The sequence below is a fragment of the Myotis myotis genome, unplaced genomic scaffold (assembly GCF_014108235.1).
Source record: "Myotis myotis isolate mMyoMyo1 unplaced genomic scaffold, mMyoMyo1.p scaffold_m19_p_3, whole genome shotgun sequence".
NCBI classification, from domain to species: Eukaryota; Metazoa; Chordata; class Mammalia; order Chiroptera; family Vespertilionidae; genus Myotis; species Myotis myotis.
Window position 1 is genome coordinate 195,416,467 of NW_023416335.1, and position 13,408 is coordinate 195,429,874.

A 13,408-nucleotide genomic window follows, 5' to 3' on the forward strand; every position below is an offset into this window, starting at 1 on the left:
GTTTTGGTCTCATTCTTTTCTACTAAAGACAGGCTTTTGGTCCATAGAGAAAGACAACATTGTAGGTAGCGCCAGGCTCACATCTTCTCATCCTCACAAATCCAGAGGAAGGAGGGAACTCTCTTTACCCACTTCAGAATGTATAACTTTCTGGGAAGGACTCTGACTGGCCAGGCCAGCCAGGGTCATGAGCCTACACCTAGACCAGGGGGTAGGTACTATGAATGGTCGTGCCACCAGAATCACATGGTTTGAAAAAGGAGGAACAAATCTAAAAGAAGGAAGTGGAAGGGCTGTTGTTTCCAGAATATATGGCTGGATTTGAGGCAACCAAAAACAACAGATGTCTACAATCTGTTGAATGATTTTGGTGGAAGCCAGTTTGCAGTTCAAACCCAGTCAGGCTTTTAGACTCAGCTCTGAGAGATATTGATTAAAAAATTAAATCAAATGCCCATAGACTAGTCTTTATTTTGACAAGGCTCGGCTGTTAACTAAACATATGGATTAAGTTGTTTATCTTTCCTAAGGGTGACACAGATCGTCAAGAATACTGTACTAAAAACTATGGATGTTGTCAGATGGGTGCCAGACTTATTGAGGCGATCACATAGTGTGGCATATAAATGTCTAATCACTGTGTTGTACAACTGGAACTAATATAATATTATTTAGCAACAGTAATTGAAAATAAATTTTAAAAAAGAAAGAAAAGAAAAGAAAAGAAAAGAAAAGAAAAGAAAGGTAGACTTTCTGCTCCCTTATAGTCATTGAAACTTGTTTTTGGCATGAAATAAGATTACAAAGTAATTTATTTTTAAAAGTAAATTGAACATTTTCCAAGGTGTTCACTGGGGGAGGCTGTACATTTATTCTAGCAGGGATGTTATTGCACAAAACATTTAAAAAATATTTTGATTGATTTCAGAGAGGAAGGTAGAGGGAGAGAGAGAAAGATAGGAACAGAGAATCATTGATTGACTGCCTCCTGCACACCCCACCCTGGGGATGGAGCCTGCAGTCTGAGCATGTGCCCTGCCCAGGAATCGAACTATGACCTCCTGGTTCATAGGTTGACACTCCACCACTGAGCCATGCCAGCTGGGCATGCACAATATATTTTTGAATCTTCTCTTTTGAATTTGCCTCAGAGCTTGAACGGGTAAAAATCCATGGCTTTTAAGGATAAATTTGAATTTTGAAAGCAACTCAAGTTGTCATTAAGAGTAACATTTGGTGGAAAAGGTGAGTAACAGAAATACAACATAGTCATACAAGAGTGAGATAGATTAATTTTTCTCTCCGGAACTCTAATGATCTACTCTTTTTCTCATCTTTCTTATTTTTCTCTCTCAATCATGTCTTCACTTTTTTAATAAAACCTATCAGTGACTTTTGGCTCCTGACATAGAAATGTCCAAACCCTCTGGTCTAGAAGTCAAGGCTCTTTTCTGTCTCACTGAGGTTTGTTATTTCTTCTCCCTTTCAGCCCAATAAGCCAAACTCTTGAATGTTTTCTGTTTATTCTCTATGTTATTTTACCTTTTTTGTTTCCCCTTCATGCCCAATGGAGAGTCCATGGGAATGTCCAAACTTTTAAAAATCTATCTGGCATTTTTTAAAGAAAATGGTGTTAAGATTGATACAATTTTGTAGTTAGCAATAATGATATATTTAATAGAGTACTAGGATTTAAAAGAAGCAGACAATAAGAAGACACCTAACAAAGATAATGTTGGTCATTACAGTCTAGTCAAAAGAGCAAACACAGTCTTTAAAGTTAGACTGACTGTATTTGAATTCTAGCTCTGACATTTATTAGTCTGCTGTCTTTTAAGCAATTTATTTAATATTTCACTAAGCATCCATTCACTCTACTATAAAATGGAAATAATGACATTGGTAGCATAACTTCATTGAGAGGATTGGAAGAGGTCACAAAAGAGTTTTAAATAATCTTAGAGAGAGAAAGACCTCTATATAAGCATAATAAAACCCAGAAGTCATAAAAGATTGCTATTATGATTGCATAAAATGTCAACATTTTTGCAGGGCAAAAAAAAAAAATACTATAATCAAAAACAAAACTGGGTAAACTGGAAAAAAATGTTTGCAACATTTATGATAGACAAAGGGATTATTTTCATTCTCTCATATATCAATCAGAGGGGAAAAACCAATCCAATAAAATATATATATATGGACAAAGGACATAAAATAGCTCACTGCAAAGGAAATACAAATAGCTTTTGAACATATGAAAAGATGTCCAGTCTCACCTGTAATAAAATAAATGCAAAGGAAATGTCACTATTATACTATTTCCACCTGAGAAATGATGTGAGAAAGTAGGCACTCCATACAATGTGAAGGGGAATGTAAATAGGTACACTTCTTTGAAGGCAATTTGGCAACAGCCATAAAAATTTCACTACATACTCTTCTGAGTAATTCCACATCCATATGGTCACCTATATGGTAGTCAATGACCACATTTGGTTACTGAGCAATTGAAATGTGGTTCATCTGAATTGAGATGTGCTTTAAGTAAAATACAGAGGTGGGCAAAAGTAGGTTTACAGCTGTGAGTATGCAAAACAGTTTATTCTTGAATTGCATTATTGCTTATTGTATTATTTTCCATACAAACAACTGTAAATCTACACCCCCCCCCCCCCCAGAAAATAATTTTTATTGAGAGCCCACCAGCTGCACCATCTGTTCCTGACATTAGGCTCCTTCTTCCTTTCCAATCCGGTCTTTCTTAAGTGGTCCCATGAATGCTTTTTTTCCCTCCACTATCAGGAAGCAGCCATGGCCAAACTTGGAGGTGGTGTCGATAAACTTAAGTCCAATCTTCTCCAGGGCCCGCCGTTTGGTCTGCATGAGCAAGGACTTGCAGAGGGTGAGCATTTGCTTCTTGGTTCCCACCACACAGCCTTTCAGCATGACAAAGTCATTGGTTACTTCGCTGTAGTGGACAAAGCCACCCAGAGGGTTGATGCTCTTGTCAGACAGGTCATAGTCGGTGGAACTGGTGTTCTTGATTAGCTGGCCATCCTTGATAAGGTAGCCCTGGCCAATCCTGTAGATCTTGTTTATCTCAGTGTGGGGATGGTAGCCTTTCTGCCCAGCCTGGGCCACAGAGAAGGCCACCTGGGCAGGATGCCACCCTGGATACAGGCAACCTTCTGCAGCCCTCTGTGTGTCTTGCATGGCAGCTTCTTGGTGTGCCAGCTGCTGGCGACCCCTTTGTAGCCTTTGCCCTTGGTCACTCCAATGACATCAATCATCTCGTCCTGTCCAAACACCTGGTTTACAGGGACCTGCTGCTCTAGCCTCTCCCCGGCCCAGTCCAGTGTCTCGGCCTCCCGTGCCTCCATTTACCTGGATCTCCATGAGGTGGACCTTTTTCTGGCGCAGAGGAAGCAGACGCATCTGGGTGTGGGCGATGACACGGATGACCTGGCAGTACTTCTTCATGCTGTTGAAGTCCTTCTCCAGCTGCTTCTTGCAATCGTCATCCTGCCACTTCTTGCAGTATTTGGTGAAGACCTTCTTAGACTTATGCTAGTTCTTATAAAAGCGCCTTTTGCACGCATCACTGATATGCTCAGCAAAGATGGTTTTGAAGGTACGGAGGCCTGGCTGGGGGTGGGGGGTGGGGTTCCACGTAGCCCACAATGCCCATTACCACCATGGGTGGTGTCTCCACAATGGTCACAGCCTCCACAACTTCCTTCTTGTTCACCTTGGATCCTGGCCTATCGACCTCCTGCACGATGTGGGCCATGCCAGCCTTGCAGCCCAGGAATGCTGTGAGGTGGACAGGCTTGGGGGAGTCATCCTTGGGGAAGCTCTTCACCTTCCCGTGGTGCCGGCTTCTGCACTTCCTAGGCAAGAAGCCCAGGGACCCATGCCTGGGAGCGGAGAACTTCCTGTGAGACATCCTGCTGCCAACACTGCCAGTAGAGTAAATCTACTTTTTAAAAAACATGTTTATGCCAAAACCGGTTTGGCTCAGTGGATAGAGCGTCGGTCTGTGGACTGAAGGGTCCCAGGTTCGATTCCGGTCAAGGGCATGTACCTGGGTTGCAGGCACATTCCCAGTAGGAGATGTGCAGGAGGCAGCTGATCGATGTTTCTCTCTCATCAATGTTTCTAACTATCTCTCTCCCTTCCTCTCTGTAAAAAATCAATAAAATATATTTAAAAATAAAAATAATAATAATAATAAACATGTTTATTGATTTCAGAGAGGAAGGGAGAGGGAGAGAGAAATATCAATGATGAGAGAGAATCATTGATAGGCTGCCTCCTGCACACCCCTATTGAGGATTGAGATTGTAACCCCTGCTTGTTCCCTTGACAGGAATTGAACCTGGACCCCCTCAGTCCACAGGCTGACGCTCTATCCACTGAGCCAAACCAGCTAGGGCTGTAAACCTACTTTTGACCCACCCTGTATACAGTAGATTTCAAAGAGTACAAGCAAAATAATGTAAAGTATCTCACTATTAATTTTTATACTGATTTACATGTTGAAGTAATAATATATGGACATAATGGGTTAAATAGGACACATTTTAAAAATTAATTTCATTTGTTTATTTTGTGTGTGTTTTTAAAATGTGGCTGCTAGAACATTTAACTTGCATATTTGTTACATTACATTCGTATTGAGCAATGTTTGCAGTTAGCATATATAATTCTACTTGCATATATGAGAAAGTGTATATATATATACTAGAGGCTGGTGCACAAAAATTTGTGCAGTCGGAGGGGAGGTCGGAGTCCTTCAGCCCGGCCTGTGCTCTCTCGCAGTCTGGGAACCCTCAGGAGATAACGACCTGCTCGCTTAGGCCTGCTCCCGGGTGGCAGAGGGCAGGCCCAATCCCTAGGTGCAGCCCTTGGTCGGGCTCAGAGGCAGGGCCGATTGGGGAGTTGGGGCACCGCCCCCTGTCATGCACAGAGCAGGGCAGATCGTGAGGTTGCAATGCCACCCTCAGTCACGCTCAGGGTAGGGCCGATTGGGGGGTTGGGGCACCGCCCCCTGTCACACTCAAGGCAGGGTCTATGGGGAGGTTGTGGCACCACCCCCTGTCATGCACAGAGCAGATCCAATCAGGGGGTTGAGGCGCTGCCCCCTGTCACTCACAATAGCAGGGCCCATCAGGGGGCTTGGGGCTCCGTACCATGTCACGCACAGAGCAGGGTCGATCAGGGGGATGGAGAGCTCCCCCCTGTCATGCACAGAGCAGGGCCGATCAGGGGGTTGAGGAGCTCCCCCCTGTCACTCACAGAGTAGGGCCGATAGGGGAGTTGGGGCACCACCCCCTGTCACACACAGAGCAGGGCGGATTAGGGGGTTGGGGCACTGCACCCTGTCACACTCAGGGCAGGGCCGATGGGGAGGTTATGGCTCTACCCCGTCACACACAGAGCACGTGGGGGGGGGGCAGTTGGGGCGCCGCACCCTGTCACACACAGATCAGGGCCGATTAGGGGGTTGGGGCGCTGCCCCCTGTCACACTGATCCCGGTGCCGGGAGGCCTCGCAGCTCCACTGATCCCGGTGCTGGGAGACATATTACCCTTTTACTATATAGGATAGAGGCCTGGTGCACGGGTGGGGGCCGGCTGGTTTGCCCTGAAGGGTGTCCTGGATCAGGGTGGGGGTCCCGCTTGGGTGCCTGGCCAGCCTGGGTGAGAGGCTGAGGGCTGTTTTCAGGCTGGCAGGTGACTGAAGCTCCCAACCGCTCCTTTTTTTTTTTCTTTTTATTCTGGGCCAGCTTTAGCTCTGAGGCTTGGCTCCAGCTCTGAGGCCTGAAATCAGGTATCTGGTTTGTTTGGGTTCTATAATCGAAACACTGTTTCAACTCCAGCTCTGAGATCCCGGCTGGCTGAAAGCAGGTGTCTGGGGTTTTGTTTAGCTTCTATATTTGTAACAATGTTTCAAACTGCAAGCTCAGAGGCCGGCAGCGGCAGGCGCGGAACGTTGGCTTCCTCCGTCACTGAAGCAAGCAAGCCTCATGTTCACTTCAAGCTGCCTGGCTGCCAGCCGCCATCTTGGCTGGCAGTTAATTTGCATATCGCCCTGATTAGCCAATGGGAAGGGTAGTGGAGGTATGGCTAATTACCATGTTTCTCTTTTATTAGATAAGATAACAACATTATTAGTATTCACTAACAGAGGCTTTGCTAAATAAAACATGATACATCCATTCAGTGGAATATTATGTATCCAGAAAAGGAATGAGACCAACATGTATGAAGACAGGGAAGTGTCTGATAAATATTGTTAAGTGAAAAAAAAATGAAGCACATAAAAAGAAAAAAACAATGAAAAAACAAACAAATAAAAATGAAGCACAGAACAGCTGTATAGTAAGCTAATGTTTATATACAGTGTATATTGAATAGATTTTGAATGAAGTATGTAAATTTGTATGTGTGCATAGAATGTTCTTGAAAGGATGCAGGAGAAATAATTTTTATTTATTTTCCTAGAGAGAAAAAATTGCAGCTCAGTATCAGGGGTGAGGAAGATTTACTTTGAACTCTACCTATTTATACTGATTAATTGTTTTAGAAATTTATTCATTACCTACTCAGAAAATAAAAAATCTGTATGGGTTTTTATTGTTTTTGGAGAAAAGAATCTCCAAATAGTTTTCCAAAATTAGTTATGATGGCATAACAATTCATATTTATTTCAAAAAAGTGGTGGTGGGAAACAGATGTATATAAACCACAGTGTCCTGCACATAGCGGCTTCCCAGGAAATGCCCATCCCCTTCCCTGCACTTTGGCTAATAGCATTTACACTAATAAAAGAGAAACATGCAAATTGGTGTCACTTCGCTACACCCACAACCCACGCCCATCAGCCAATCAGGAGTGAGTATGCAAATTAACCCAACCAAGATGGCGGCCACAAAGCTGGAGCGAGCAGGAGGCTCGGGTTGCCCCCAGTGATGGAGGAAGCCAAGCTTCCTGCCTGCCCTGGCCAGCCCTGGCCTCTGCTCAAGGCTATAAAGTTTCAATTATAGAAGATAATAAATCCCAGATACCTACTTCCCTCCACTCAAGGAGGCGCTGAAAAAAAAAAGGAGGGGCTCGGAGCTTGGGTCCCCAGGGGCTGTGGCCAGCCTGCAAACAGCCATCAGCCCCTCACCCAGGCTGGCCAGGCACCCCAGTGGGGCCCCCCACTTTGAAGTGGTGTGGCCAGCTTGAAAATAGCCCTCAGCCCCTCACCCAGGCTGGCCAAACCACCCCAGCAAGAACCCTCACCCCATGGGGGCATGGCTGGCCTGCAAACCACCACAGGCCCCTCACCCAGCCAGCCCCACACCCCAAGGGAACCTCCACTCTGATCCAGGACACCCTTCAGGGCAAACCAGCCGGCCCCCACCTTTGCACCAGGCCTCTATCTATGCTAATAAAAGGGTAATATGCTAATTAGACTGGGAGACCTTCCAGGAGACCTTCTGGACATTCTTCTGGAAAAAGCCATGGTGGCGGGGCTGAGGTAAAGGTGGTTAGAGGCTAAGAGGGGAGCGCAGTTGTGGGTGATCAGGCTGGTGGGGGGCAAGGCCGTTGGGGATAAGCAGACCATCAGGGGGGGCAGTTGGGGGCAAGCAGGCTGTCAGTGGGGGTCAGTTGGAGGTGATCAGGACAGCGGGGGGGAGGCAGTTGGGAGTGAGCACACTGGCACGGGGGGCAGTTGGGGGTGATCAGGCTGGCGGGGGGACATTTGGGGACAAGCAGGCTGGTGGCGGGGGGCAGTTGGGGGCAAGCAGGCCGGCAGGCAGAGTGGTTAGGGGCAGTCAGGCAGGCAGGCAGGCAGGTGAACAGTTAGGAGCCAGCAGTCCTGGATTGTGAGAGGGATGTCCAACTGCTGGTTTAGGCCCAATCCCTGTAAACCGACAGTAGGACATCCTTCAAGGGGTCCCAGATTGGAGAGGCTGCACGCTGCGCTGAGGAACACCCTCTCCCCTGTGCACAAATTTTGTGCACTGGGCCACTAGTAGACTTCATAACAGAATCTTGCCATGTTTCAGGGCTGCTGTGAGTTCTACCTTCATGTTCTGGCTCTAGAGGTGTAAGTGTAAATGGGGTGAGGCTACACTGATCCTATGACATGTCCTAGATCAGTTATGCCCTCTGTCCCCACCAAATTCCAGACACTTGCTTGCTTACTTTTATGCCTCCCTCATCAGAATGGAAGGCAGCTTGTATAATGTATAACTGCAGTCAGTATAGTGTTATAGGCTGTCTGCAAATTTTATTACTATATTAAGGGCTGAAGCAAAATTTTCCAGTTATTACATTCTCTGCACTAAAATCTTTTCTCTCCTTGTCAGTCTCTTGATTCTTTGGCAGTTAAAACGCTCTTTTTTATTTCTGCATCAGAAACCCTGCACCTTGCTAACCTCTTTGTCTATTTCAATCACCTCTTCTCACTTTCATAGTTTGTTGATTGATTGCTTCTCATGGGGTATGTCTGGCTATCCATCCCTTTGTCTAAATTTAAAGCAGTAGAGCCATCCTTCAGAAAGTACAGTGTTCAATCAATTGCTCATAAATGTCTTTTTTTTTTTTAACAAAGTCTCTGATTCTGACTCCTTATTTCTATCCCCATTGACTCTGCCTGAGTCCAGCCCTCTTCATCTTGTCTAAAATATGTCGATTAGCTCTTAACTAGTAGGCATGCTTTCAGACTTCCTACCAGCAATCCATTTTCCACTTTATTGCTGTATTCTAAAAACAGATTTTGAAAAACAGATTCATTTATTTATTCATCAATTATTTAAAAAGTAAATCCTTTGTGTCGGGCATCATGCTAGGTCTTGGGGACATAAAGACATATTTTTCATATGTAGGCACGGTACTCCTGAATTCTGAGTCTAGTGTGTATGGGGGGATGGGCAATGAAGAGACATAGATTGACATCCACAGGGGTGGGCACAGGATGCTCTGGCAAGACTCAGTAGGAAGGGACAACTTCTCGGTCCCTGCCCTCTGGTCACATTGGAGAGAGGCAGAGGGACGTGTCCTAAGCAGAGGCAGGAGCAAGGGCAGAGGCTAGATAGGATGGTGCATGACATACCTGGTCAGTTAGGCTGGACAGGTGGCCAGAGAAGAAGAGCTGGGAACATCAGCATGAGATGGTGGTGAAAGGCCTATTGAGCCATGAAAGGGAATTTGGACTTTATTCTAAGGGTCTAGGACTCTAGGTTCTAAGCAGAGCAGTTATTGCCGGGAGCCGGTCCATGCTTGCTGTTTCAAGGGACCTGGCATATATGGCATACTGTTCTTAATATGTTTACTAACCTTCTTGGCACTATGTGTTTTAACCAAGGTCTCTGAGAAAGGTTGTTTCCCCAGGTAGGGATTTTCCCCTGAAGTTAGGGAGGGAATAAAACCTCTTAACTAAGTGCCAGGCGGGTAATTAATCACTTTAACTATGAACAATCATGCTTAAGCTACATAATCTTTACTCCCTGGAATGGAGATAAGAAACGCCCTAACCTTTGGAATAGAGATTGATAGGATTGGAATCAACTGGTATAAATACAGATGTAACAAGTCAGAACTTAGAAGACAGAACCTACACACAGAACTTAGAAGACAGAGCCTACACAGACAGAAGAACTTCGCTGGAGAGAACATGGCAAAAGATCCTGGACTGAACCTGACTACAGAAATTGGCAAGAGAACCTGACTAGAACCTGGTGACTGAACCTGGCTGGAGAACCTGGACAGAACCTGGCTGAAGAACCTAGCGAGGGAACATGGCTACAGAACCTGGCTGGAGAACCTGGAGAACCTAGCAAGAGAACATGGACACAGAACCTGGCTGGAGATCCAAAGCAGAACCTCTCTGGAGATCCAGACCAGAACTTGGCTGGAGATCCTGGCTGGAGATCCTGGCTAGGCTGCTGATCAACTGAACACTGTCTCCGTGTTCTTCCTTCTTCGCCGACTCCGTCTACGCCTTTGGGGACCCCTGGACTCGCTGGGGTTGGACCCCAGCAAGTTATGTGATCAGATTTGCATTGTTATGAAAAGCATTGAGATGGGAGTTTCAAGGGTAGTTAGAGGGATAAAGACTGAAGCCAGGAAAGCAAATTAGGAGACTATTTCAACAATCGAGTCAAGATTCAAGATAATCTGAATCAAGATAACAGCAGTGAGGATGGGAAGAAGTGAACAGCTTTTCGAGATATTCATCAATAAAACAGACTGGGTTTAGTGATTACCCATTTGGTATATTGTTATCTATTTCCATTTTTCCTTTCTTGAACAACTTTTTTGTTTCCCTAGTGCTTGTTTTCTGTTATTGTTTGGTATATAGGTGCTACACTGCTTTCTGTCACTATGGATTAGTTTGCATGAAATCTAGACTGATATCAGGTGTAGATCCTCTAATTTTATCTTTGTAAAATAATTGTTTTGGCTAGATCATTTGCATTCCAATATAAATGTTTGAATTAGCCTGACAATTTGCATACACACAATATACCTGCTGGAATATTGTGGAGATTAAGTTGAATAAGAAGGTTTAATATTGAAAAAAATAATATTCTAGCAATATTGTTTTCCATCTAATTAATATGGCAGAACTTTCTACTTAAGTCTTTTTAAGTTCTCTCAGCAATGTTTTATAGTTTTCAATGTATAATTACTGCACATTTTAAAGGTATCTGTAAGTATTTCATACTTTTGGTTGTTATTGGTAATTGAATTGTAATTTTTATTTCATTTTCCAATTATTTATTGCTAATATATAGAAATACTATTCTATTTTTGTATATTGACTTTGCATAGGTCTTGATAAATTCACTTACTAGTTCTAGGAACTTTTCTCTGTATTCCTAATGATTTTCCAGGACACATATTTCCTGCAAATAGAGTTTTACTTCTTCTCCATTCTGTATGTCATTCATTCACTCATTCATCTATTTGTTTTATTGCACTAGTTAAGGCCTCCAGATGAATTTTGAATAGTACTATTGAGACAGGGCATTCTTGTCTTATTCTTGATCTTAGGAGAAAAATATTCAGCCGTTCACCATTAAGTATAATGCTACCTGTGGGCTTTTCACAGATGTTCTCGAATCAGTTGAGGTTGTTTCCTCCCCCTTTTTTCCCTAGTTTTCTGATACTTGTTAATCATAAATGGATGCTGAATATTACAAATGCTTTTCTTTCATTTATTACATAATTACATGGGTTATTTATCTTTATTTTGTTAATGTGGTGAATTATATATTAAGTGATTTTTAAATGTTAAACCAACCTTGCATTTCTGGAATAAACCTCACTTGATGATGATGTATAATCTTTTTCATATGTTATTGGATTAAATTTGCATATATATGTATATATATACTAGAGGCCCGGTGCACAAATTTTGTGCACTCGGGGGGGGGGGGTAAGGGGGGGGTCCCTCACCCCGGCCTGTGCCCTCTCGCAGTCTGGGACCCCTCGGGAGATAACGACCTGCTGGCTTAGGCCTGCTCCAGGGTGGCAGAGGGCAGGCCCAATCCCTAGGTGCAGCCCCTGGTCAGGCTCAGTGCAGGGCCGATTGGGGAGTTGGGGCACCGCCCCCTGTCATGCAAAGAGCAGGGCTGATCAAGAGGTTTCGATGCCACCCTCAGTCACGCTCAGGATAAGGCCGATTGGGGGGTTGGGGCACTGCCCCCTGTCACACTCAAGGCAGGGTCAATGGGGAGGTTGCAGCACCACCCCCTGTCACGCACAGAGCAGGGCCAATCAGGGGGGTTGGGGCTCCGTACCCTGTCACACACAGAGCAGGGCCCATCAGGGGGTTGGGGAGCTCCCCCTGTCACGCACAGAGTAGGGCCGATAGGGGAGTTGGGGCACTGCCCCCTGTCACACACAGAGCAGGGCGGATCAGGGGGTTGGGGTGCCGCACCTTGTCACACTCAGGGCAGGGCCGATGGGGAGGTTATGGCTCTACCCCGTCACACACAGAGCAGGGCCCATGGGGGGGGGGGCACACCCTGTCACACACAGAGCAGGACCGATCAGGAGGTTGGGGCGCCGCACCCTGTCACACAGAGAGCCGCAGGGCGATCAGGGGGTTGGGGAGCTCCCCCTTATCAGGCACAGAGCAGGGCTGATCAGGGGGTTGGGGCACCTTCCCCTGTCACGAACAGAGCAGGGCCGATAGGGAGGTTGTGGCCCCACCCCCTGTCACACACAGAGCTGCAGGGCGATCAGGGAGTTTGGGTGCTGCCCCCTGTCACGCTGATCCCAGTGCTGGGAGGCCTCGCGGTTCCGCTGATCTGGGTGCTGGGAGGCATATTACCCTTTTACTATACAGGACAGAGGCCTGGTGCACGTGTGGGGGCCGGCTGGTTTGCCCTGAAGGGTGTCCTGGATCAGGGTGGGGGTCCCCACTGCGGTGCCTGGCCAGCCTGGGTGAGGGGATGATGGCTGTTTGCAGCTGGTCACACACCCTTCAGGGTGGGGGTTCCCACTGGGGTGCCTGGCCAGTCTGGGTGAGGGGCTGAGGGCTGTTTTCTGGCTGGCGGGTGACGGAAGCTCCCAACCGCTCCTTTTTTTCTTTTTCTTTTTTTTATTCTGGGCCAGCTTTAGCTCTGAGGCTCCAGCTCTTAGGCCTCCGCTGCTGAAATCAGGTATCTGGTTTGTTTCGGTTCTATAATCGAAACTCTGTATCAACTCCAGCTCTGAGATCCCGCTGGCTGAAAGCAGGTTTCTGGGGTTTTTTTTAGCTTCTATATTTGTTACAATGTTTGAAACTGCAGGCTCAGAGGCCGGCAAGGCAGGCGGAGAACGTTGGTTTCCTCCGTCACTGAAGCAAGCAAGCCTCATGTTAGTTTCAAGCTGCCTGGCTGCCAACCGCCATCTTGGCTGACAGTTAATTTGCATATCGCCCTGATTAGCCAATGGGAAGGGTAGCGGTTGTACGCCAATTACCATGTTTCTCTTCTATTAGATAGGATTTGTATCTGTTTATGAGGGCTATGACTCTATAGCTATTTCTTCTAATGTCTTTGCTTGTTTTTTTGTATCAGAGAAATACTGTCCTTAAAAACGTGAGTTTAGAAAAAATCCCCTCCTCTTCTGGTTTTGGAAAAACTTCATATTGAATTGATATTATTTCTTTCTCATGTGTTTGATAGAATTCAGTAGTGAAGCCATCTGATTCTGGGGTTTTCTTTGTGGGAAGGTGTTCTTAATTATTAATTGAAATTATGTAGTACATACAGCACTACTCATATTATCTATTTTTTCTTGTGTCATTTTAATAGATGTCTTCCAAGATATCTGTTTATTTTGTTGAATTCCAAATTTAATGACATAAAGTTGTTCATACTCTTCCCTTATTATCTTTTAAATATATTTGGTTCTGC

General features: G+C 45.4%; 1 pseudogene; it reads right to left on the reverse strand.

The window, feature by feature from the left end:
• Positions 1-2,679: 2,679 nt before the first annotated feature.
• On the reverse strand, positions 2,680-3,949 carry LOC118650851 (annotated as a pseudogene).
• Positions 3,950-13,408: the final 9,459 nt, after the last annotated feature.